Here is a 10,317-nt window from a genome sequence, read left to right on the forward strand (position 1 = left end):
TACCTTCTCCTCCATACTGACCATCCACCGGGTTGCAGACATCAAGCTATTTCCTAAAATAGACAAACCCTTGTCAGGCTAACGCTAGTGAGTAAAAGTACAGACTACCATAACTATTACATACATTGCTACAAAAAATTATAGTGATAGAAAATATTCCTCTTACCAAGCATGATTACCCTTGGTGTAGTAGGTAAGGTCATTTCCATCTCAACAGACATCTTGGTGGAAGATACCTTTGAAACATAAAAGGAAAACTCTTAAATATGAATTACTGGTAGTAATTTATATTTAAAGGACCAGTTCACCCAGATTACAACAGGTTTTTGAGAACCTCACCCCGGAGACTAGACTAGACTTTACCCCTACATCCTGCTACCACTCTGAAACAACGGATGTGAATGACAGTTTGTGAGGCTAAACGGATTTTTTAAAGCATTACATTCCACAAATACAGTATCTGAATGGCTAAGTACAATATGGGTTAACAAAATGTTTGTAATTTGGGTGAATTGATCCCTTTAACAAATTAATTGAACAATTCTGATTTAAGATGTGTGTTTTAAGTTAAGAGTCGATATAAAATTACATCAACCAAGATGAAGATTGAGTCCTCTTTTTCTTCTAAATGTTTTATTTTTCTCTGACGGAAGTAGGACATTGCTCTATTCCACAACGAAACCGATAATTAGCTGTGTGTTGATGTTTCTTCACATGAGTACAAAATTCTCTAAATTCTGAAGTACAAATGCTGCAGAATTTACACCTGTACATAGTTGCACCTGTTAGTACTGACTTAACTTTAAATTTGCAAGAGCATGGTTTAAACAGGTGAACAGTCCTTATATGGAACCAGGCTTGGAAATTAACTTTTTTGTCCACCTGCCACTGTGGCTGAACCAACTCAAAAAATAACAGAAACCACTTGAATGTTTTCCACCTTTGTCCTCATTTACAGACTCTTATACACTATGTTGGAGATGTAATGGTACTTTAGCAGGCTAACTAGCTGTAGCAAGCTCAAAGTTATAGATTAGGTTAGCTGCTCCTCTACATTTCCAGATTATTTTGTGGCTTCAAATATGTTTGAAGAGCTGTCTTTTTACCTGTTGTCTTGTCTTTTCAAGAGTTGAAGCTATGTTAGCACTCAGCAGGACAAAACTGCACAGCCACTTGGAGGGAAAAAGCTTGGGAGTTAAAAAAAGTCATCTGACAAAAAGAAAAAAAAGAACAACGTTAGAATTCATCCTTGTTGACCTAGCTAATCTGCACTCTTAACATTTGCAAGGTCATGGTTTAAACAAATGAACAGTTATTAGATGTATTTTTAAAAAAGGGGGGGGAGGGGGGATCAATTATCAGTTAACGTTATATTGTTCGACAAATGATGTAACAACAATGCTAACAGACACTCAGCACTGAGCTTATCTCAACCCAAAGCTAGTCGCTCGAGGAAGATTTAGCGGCAAAAGCCAAGCTAAAACCTTCGGTAAAATTAGCACCTTAGCTAACGTTAATTCCGAACCAGCTCAAAAAATAACACCATCATATTTTTCTATCTTTCACCTCATGCTAAGTGATAGCATTATAGCATGATGCTATAAGTTACGTTAGCTCCATCTAAAATATACATTGGCTTCAAACAGTTTTCTAAGTGTTTTTTTTTACCTGTCTTGCGAAGAGCTGAAGCAGTGTGAGCCCACAGCGACAGAGCTGCACTTGCACTTGGACGGAAAAAGCTTCGGAGTTTAAAACAAACGTCATCAGAAAAACGCGAAGGGCGAAGCCACCCTTGACGTAGCTAGATAAACTGCATATTAATGTTAGCTAGGATGTGAAAAAAACAAAAGTACATGCTCTCTTTCTGCCTTAAAATATGTTAACCACTAAAGGAGTAAAAATACAGAATCAGGGAACCACGATGAAACATCTATGATGACCGTTGGAAATCAAATAGAATTCTTACATGGCCAAAAAAGACATTATAAGTGCAGTACCACTACTGCAATGTGTAAACAGTAAATTACGGCAACTTCAAAACATACAGTAAGTTACTGTAATGCTATGTACTATACCCATAATGCAATGCAAATTACAGTAACTAATTGTAAAGATGTTTTATGTTAGTTTACTGGGCATTTTATGTATTTAGCTGTAAAAAATACAGTAAAGGCTAACAGTGCAAGATATTATAAATACAGTACCACTACTGCAATGTGTAAACAGTAAATTACTGCAACTTCAAAACATACAGTAAGTTACTGTAATACTATGTCCTTTACCCATAATGCAATGCAAATTACAGTAACTAATTGTAAAGATGTTTTATGTTAGTTTTACTGGGCATTTTGCGGTATTTAGCTGTAGAAAATACAGCAAAGGCTAACAGTGTGGAAATAAACTGACCTCTGGCCTGACAAATCTGACACCCTCTGAGTTTTCCATGAACCCAGAGACCCCCTAGCAGATCGCTGTGTGCCTGCCGGGGGCCGCATTCGGCTGCAGGCAGACAGATGGACACACAGGCAGGTACAGACTCTTTCCATGACTGGGGTTATATTTAGGGTTAGAGGAAGGTGAAATGCTCAGATGATACTTGAAAAGCTGCTGGAGTTGTTCTGACCGGCTAAACTGGGTTGGAGTGGGTCAGAGCTGATGCTTTAATGCTGGTTGAACACTGAAAATGTGTTGGAAAAATTTGATTTAATTAGGTTTGGTTCTGAGTTATTATTGTTATTCCCAGACCAATTAGTAGCTAAAGTTTAACAGATTAGCACTGATTTATTTACACCTGGTGATGAAGGTTTCTAGGAGCCACATGCAGTTTCTCGAGATCTGAGATGCTTTCATTGGCTGGAGTTTCAACCATCAGCGTACACACATGAAGTAAAACAGAGTGCTGTTTCCAAGCATATCAATGGGAAGTTAAGTGGAAGAAAAAAGTATGGAAGAGAAGAAATGCACAAACTTTACTGCATTGATAGATCATCTCCAAGTTATTAGATAAATATTTAGTTTAAATAGCTAAATATTTATTTAAATAGCTATATATTTAAATATTTAGTTGATTAATTGAATATTTAGCTTGCTAACCAAATATTTAGTTTGTATCCACCTAAATATTTAGTTTGCAGCTATATAAATAATAAATTACATTTTTAGCTCCAAACAAATGTTTTATTTAGTTTTAAAATAAAATTTCTAGCCTACTGGCTAAATAGCTCGTTGGTAAACTAAACATTTAGCTTGCTAATTAAATATTTAGTTAAAATTTTGTAACATTTATAAGTGTGTGAATGAATGCCATGATCTGATTAAAAACATATTTTTTTCTCTAATGTCAGGCTAAGTAATTTAAATCTTTGCTGTTAGTGATTTTATAATCGGCGCCCCACAAAAATAAACGCTTGAATAAATCACAGTGTGTGTAACGAGGTGATATCAGTCTTCGTTTTCACATCGGAGATGCATCACCGTGTAACGACACCAGCAGCCTCGGTGTGGTCAGCACGTTGCCATAGCAACGCAAACACGACACCGCCTCACTGCTAGCGATGAGCTCAACACCTGTTGCTGCGCTGCGCTCTGTTTCTCCTCGTCGTGTTCACAAATTCAGCTCTGAAACCTTCTGACAAACTCCTCACCTGCTCAGGTGTCACCCCAGTGCATGCTGGGAGCTCTGCACACCTCTGTTCCACTCCTGCAGTGGAACCTCCGTCAGGAAACAGATTCCTCTCTGAAGAGGAAACATTTACTGTTCCCCATTTATTGTCATAGTCGCTCATTATATTCTTCTATACTAGTGTCCTTTGGCTGCATTTCGCCTTTTTATCTCTAATCAGGTTTTATTTCGTCTATCAATAATCAATAGTTTGTCTCTAACTGTGATTTTTTGGCTGTTTTTCCTGGATAACCTGAGTTTCTTCATCCTACTCCTAGTTATGTGTCTGTTTGGTTTTGCTTTGCTTCCCATCTAAATTTTCTGGGTTTAATGTCTTTTTGTTTAATGTGCAGCATCCTTTCTATTCTATCAAAAAATTAGTTTTAAAAAAAATGCAACTTTGCTTTTTCATGTTTCTCTTTTTGCTGTTTTTCCTTTTCTTTATTTTTTCCTCTTCTTTTCTTTTTCCCTTTTTTCTCTTCACTCAAAAATGAAAATAATGTGCACATTTTTTTTATCATTTTCTCCTTTCTTTTTTCAGTCTTTTCTTTTTACTTTATCCTTTTTTGTTTTTCTTGTTCCTGCTTTCTTATTTTTTATCCATTTTTCCTTTTTTTCTCAAAAAAAGCACAACTTAATTTTTTCCTCTTTCCTTTTTTTCCCTTTCCTTTATTTGTTTTTCTTTTCTTTTTCTCACCCTTTTTCTATTTTCCTTGTTTTTTCTTTAGTTTTTCTCAAAAGTGAAAAATGTTCACCTCCCTTTTATTTGTTTTTTCTTTTTAAATTGTTTTCCTTTTGTTTTTCTTATCCTCCTTTTCTTTCTCTCTTTTGTCATTTCTTTTTCTTTTCTTGATTTTCTTTATTCCTATTTTAAATTTTTTTTCTCTTTTTCCCTTTTCCATTCTTTTCTCTTTTATAATTTTTTCTTCTTCCTTTTCTCTCCTTTTTCTTCTTCTAAATAACGTCAGCTATGTGCAGCTTCCTCAGCTCCTCAGATTCAGCTGATGAAGTTGAAGCCACGTCCATTCAGACGGTAAAATGAGTTTTCTGTTGCAGTGAAGGTTCTGCTGCACTTCAAACTCTCTGGACTGTGTGACATTTAGGCTGTGAGTGGATATTAATTTAGGCCCATAATTTCTGCAGCGAGTTGCACTCGATCAGGTTACAGCGTCCTGCTGAGCTCTGAACTGCATCCAGTTTAAAATAGACCTTCTCACAGGTTTATTTCCGTGGGCTGGAGGTAAATCTTCGTCTGTCCTCAGATCTGCAGCACGTCAGAGTCCTGATTCATCTTCTTCACCACTTCAACACATCCGAGGTTTTCCAGCGACATGTTCACTCAAGATGATGCATTAAACCAACAGGGCTGCTGTGTGTTTACCTGCATGAACTGTTTGTTTACATATTGATCATATTTGTGATTATTTCTGTTCCCACCAGGCCCTTTTCTAGATTAGAAAATAAAATACTAATTTTTATCCTCATTTGCCATCAAACCAACTTCACCTGTGAGCTTCAAGTAGCCCACATAACAGCTAATAAGGGTTTAGATTCAGTTGCTTTTCTCTTCCTAATCTTCCATAAAGTCCAGATTTGTAGAGGTAATAGTTCCTAGTAATCCTGTGAATCTCTGCAGCTCCTCCAGAGCTGCCATGACTCTCACGGGACACAAAATAAACCTTCAATATAATAGGTAGAGAGAACCAAACATGTAAAATAAATTTTTTGCACGTTTTTATGCTTCCGTTTGGGTCTCAACTGATTTTAAAATCAGTGAAGTGCTTAAAAAACACACAGAGCTGCTTTTTTAATATTATTGTTTTGGCAATAATTAATGATTTTTGGCATCTGGAAAATGATTTGTTTCAAAAATGTCACATTCTACAGGCTCTGCCCCATCACCTAGCAATACAAGCAGCAGGTTGGGTCAGCTGGTTTTACAATGGCTGCTGGAAAAGACAGGCGATTTACTTACCTTCCAGAAAGCATTTGCTGCATCTTTGCTGGCTGTGCAGGAGGCTCCACTTCTGCTTTTCAGAGATGTAAAGTTGTATATTAATGTATCTGTTTGCAGGCTTTATCATGCGTGAGAGTAGTTTTTGACTTTAGGGCCTGCAGCAGGTTACAAATTGAAAGTGAAATTCTGGAGGGACTGAACAATGTGAAAAGATGTTGATTATCATTTAATTTATGAACTTTTGGCTGCAAAAATGGGTTAAAGAAAAATTTTAATTCATGCAAAATGTTTCTGAATCTTCAGGTAAAATTGAATTTGACATCTTTAAATGAAAAGTTTTTAGAGTAATTATGTAGCTAGACTTTAAGATTATTTTCTGTCATGAATTAGCAATAATTAGATGTTTGAGGCTGTATTTCTTGCATTGTTTGAACTGGAGTGACCCGGTTCTGTTGTGCAGTCCTTTTCTTTTCCATCAGTCAGCAGATGAACCCTCCTGACTCACCTGTATGTCTCACCCTGATTGGCTGACCCAACCAGGAATACGAGGTCTGAGAGGTTAATCATCCCCTCATCCCTCAGATCTGTTTGGACGACATTCTCCAGGATCCAGTGTTTAGAAGTTGGAACATGTTCTTCTGAGGAAACCAGTCTGGACCTAAGCTGCTGCCATCTGCCCTTGAGCCAGGCACCAGCTGCTCCAAGCTAGCTAACCCTGGCAGCCTGTTGCTCTATAATTAGCAGCTGTGTCCTTCCTGCTAATCTCCTCCACACTGCTCCAATCATATGGCTGGCCCTGGTTGCCATGGTGAACTAATTAACTCGTCAATGATGGATGGGGAACAAAGTGGCAAGAAGGACGAAACCAGAAGAAGGGGGACACAACAAACAGATTTCCATTTAAAAAATTTTTCTGAACATTTTTCCTTTTACCTGGACAACTATAAACAAAACTTAATATTTTTAAAAAATAAACAAGTCTGACTTCTGCATGATTATGTTTCTCTATCTTTGTCAGGAGAATCTCACCTTCATTTACCCAACTTTACTAAACAGATGCACCAAATCTGATCTCTGGTAAAAACCACTGGATGTTTGCAGCCAGATTTAAATGAAATTAAATGAAAGTTGAGTACTTTGCGTTGCACTTTTAGACTTTAAACAGCATCTTTTTGAAAGGCAAATTAATTAAGGCAGTGGATTAATCAGTTATTAAATAATTGTCTATTGGGGAGTGCTGTGATGGCGCAGGGATTAAGCACAAGAGGCCTTAGTCCTCGACAAGACTATCGCAGGTTCGATTCCCGGCCTGGCAACCTTTGCCGCTTGTCTTCCCCTCTCTCATTACATTCCTGTCAATTAACTATCAAATGAAGGCCACTAGAGCAAAAAAATAAAAAATAAAAATAATTGTCTATTTGTTGAAAAAACACATTCAGACAATTTTTAAGCCAAAACTATATAAAAAATATATTCATTTTGCATTTAAGATAAAAAACTGCTTGTAAATATGTTTTACCCAGGACCTTTTTCAGTCTAATTATCAATCGATTAATTGAAAAAATACTGAATAGATTAGCCCTACACTGTGTTGATGTGAAGTTGAGCAGAAAGGATTGAACTTTTTACCTGTTGATGTTTTTAAGCTGCAGATGAAAACTTTGCTGTAAATAATCAACCATTTTAAAAGAATGGTACGTGGTTGTTTGATTTAGCATTTAAAACGAGTTTAAATATGTTTTTGCAGTTTTTGACATATTTATAATGTTATATAAGAAGCTGAAGTGGTTAAGTGAAATATCAGCAGAATGTGCCAATTTTTTATCCGATTAATCCATTAATTGTCAGAATAATCAATTATTTTGACTAAAATAATTGTTAGTTGCAACCATTCTTTACATAAATGTTTTAAGACTCCACCCAAGTGCCATTGTTCTTATCGTAGTTAATTGCAGTGCAGAATCAATCTGAAGGCTGGAAATTCCTGCTGAGGCCACATTTTGGACACCTCTGATTTAAATCAGACTCACATACTAGAATGGCCTAGTCAAAGCTCAGGCCTAAATACAACTAAGATTGTCAGTATGAATGTTCAAAAATGTTTTCCATCCGGTCTGAGATCGATTTGTTTTGAAAAAATAAAAATAAAAATGGATGTGCATATTTTAAAGAGACAAACTTGAAACTTTAAAAGCAGCCAAAGCTGAAAGAAACTTATTATTTTCCTCCATTTGATTATTTATTATACACATTTTAAAATAAAATTCCATTAAAATACAAAACAATTTGTGGTTTGACAGCATGTCAGAATTTGAGGGTAACATCCTAACATTAAAATGAACCATGAGGCTGCATGATATCAAAGGGTTAATAGAAGTATGTTAACCTCTTTATGGAAATCGTTATAGTTTCAGTGAAATATGTTGCGATCTGCTTTCACTGATGAGTCATTTTCCTGAGTTGATTTCTCTCTCCAGATGTAAAAAATGCTGAAGTTATTTTTAAAGTGGCGCCTTCACTTCCTGCGTCTGTTGTGATAATCAAAGAGCCCTATCAACAGTCAGCGCCGGCTTTCAACTCTACATTTATTATCACCTAAAGAGCCTGCGTTGTCATGGAAACCCAGTGTAATCACTCAGTATCCTCGGATTCCTGTAAAGTTTCTTCACATGTTTTTTGGTACTGCTTTTTAAAGAGCATTTTTCTCTGTGTGGTTTAAGAATTATGATGATATACGATTTTTAAAACATTTTCCCCAAAGGAATTTAAACATATTGGAAGCAAAATTGAATATTACATTGATTAAAGTAAATAAAAAGTAATTTCAGATTCTTTAAATGGCTCAAGAGTGTTTTGGATTACACCCAAATCCATTTCCATCATCTAATGGTTTGGGAAAAAAATAGAGATTTCTGTTTAAAACAAATATGAACTAAAACAAAAAGCCATGTTAGTTCCCTTCTCTTCAATGCAACCTAAATGCCCACTTTTGTGATTGACCCATTTTTTTTCTTTAAGAAGCAGTAAAATGTGAAGTGATATTTTGGAATACATTTAGGTTTAAATGTGAATTAGCTAATGAAAAATCAACATTTACTTTATATGTTCCATGTTTTGTAATTCTGTAGATAAAACATGGCTGAATAGGCTAGCTAGATTAAGGGCTGGAAAACATTAAAGTGGGCATTTGTCTCAATTTGTTTTTAATAACACTTAATTATTCTTGAACCTTTTTCATTCATGTGTAAAATGGCTCAAAAGTTCATAGGTTAGGTTGCCTCATTTAGAGATCGGGTTATTTTTATAATTTTTAGAAATGAATATGAAAAAAAAAACAGATTTTCCATCAAATTATTAACACAAAAGATTGACAATAAAAGTGTTTTTATTAATAATTTTTTTCCACCACAATAAGATTTAACAAAGGCTCACTAGAAAAGTGTCAATTTCTGTGTTCTGTACAGCAGATACAGTACAAAATAAAACTGGCCGTGCAGTGGCACCACAGCCCATTGAATACCCCCACCCCCGTCCCCAAAATGTTTTATTCAAACACTTTTGCACAATATTTACAACTTAAAAAAAAAATAATCAACAATAAAACTCAGCTGGCAAACAATATAGAAACCTGTCACTAATGTCTGGCTGCGAAGACTTCTCGAGAGAAGCCAAATGGCTAATGAGTTAATTGGCTAACACGCTAAAGCCGCTTTCACATGAACAAAAAAATGTTATCAGAGTGCTACCAAGAGGTAAGTTGAAACATTTTTTCGTTTTATAGGAAAAAATTGTCTCTTTATTGTATTTTTGCTTGTTTCTTACTTTTCGACGCCTATATGTGACTGCTGGAGTAGCTAGCTTTTAGCTACTTTTGTAAAGGAATGCACTTTGGTAGATTAAACCAAATGCCCTGCATGTTAGTCATATAAATGACAACAGTAATGCAATCTGAGGTACAAACATCAAAAACAACCACATTAATACAAACAGCTTGGTTGAGAACTTTGTTGAAGAGCTCAACGTGGCTGCAGAGCAAGAAAACCCTTTGCTATTTGCTACTAGCATTCAGTTAGCAGTAGGCTAGTGGTAGCTTCAATAGGTAAAACCAACGTCAGTGCAGCAAACGGCTAGTGTTAGCTTCGCCCTGTCGTTGGTAGACGACAGTTGGCTGATATGTGTCTGTACATTGTGCTGCCATGACTAAAACTTCTCCCTCTGTTCCAACACACACAAACACGAAATGCTAACATCAATGCAGGGCAGTTTAAAGCTACGATGTGTGCTTGGGCTGTTGGTCTCTTCTGCTGGATCTGTAAACATTGCAGAGGCCCATAGGTTTAGCAAGATAACATGAGCGTCAGTAATGGTATTATGACAACTGTGCTCTTGGCCAGCGCTATCGGTGTTTTAATTTCAGTCAGAAGTCTTAATTTATAATTCATGTTCGTTCGTTTTTGTCTCAGAAGTTGGAGCTCGCTTTTGGGAATGACTTCAGATGCAAGTTGAGAACGTTCAACGGAAACGGCAGCCATAGAATACCGGAAGATGGTCTCAGGTAAGCTTGAAAATTAGATTTGCCCTGAATAGGTTTATAATTACAAATAACCATTCCTCTGTTTTTAATGTCACAATACTAGTAGAAACAACTAAACGGAGACGCCCAAATTGAGTTACTTTGACTTATAATTTCCTCAATTTT

General features: G+C 36.1%; 1 protein-coding gene across 3 annotated transcripts in view; it reads left to right on the forward strand.

Annotated features, from left to right (window-relative positions):
* The first annotated feature begins 8,990 nt into the window (after nucleotides 1-8,990).
* The window catches only part of LOC122826754 (F-box only protein 15-like), a 34,528-nt gene continuing 33,201 nt past the window's right edge, over nucleotides 8,991-10,317 (forward strand). For 2 of the 3 annotated variants that reach the window (XM_044108988.1, XM_044108992.1), the window contains exon 1: nucleotides 8,991-10,173. The gene's annotated coding sequence lies outside the window, so the exon portion shown is untranslated. The remainder of the gene's footprint in view (nucleotides 10,174-10,317) is intronic. The other variant, XM_044108989.1, reaches the window with a different exon arrangement.

The sequence above is a fragment of the Gambusia affinis genome, linkage group LG23 (genome assembly GCF_019740435.1).
Source record: "Gambusia affinis linkage group LG23, SWU_Gaff_1.0, whole genome shotgun sequence".
Taxonomy (NCBI): Eukaryota; Metazoa; Chordata; class Actinopteri; order Cyprinodontiformes; family Poeciliidae; genus Gambusia; species Gambusia affinis.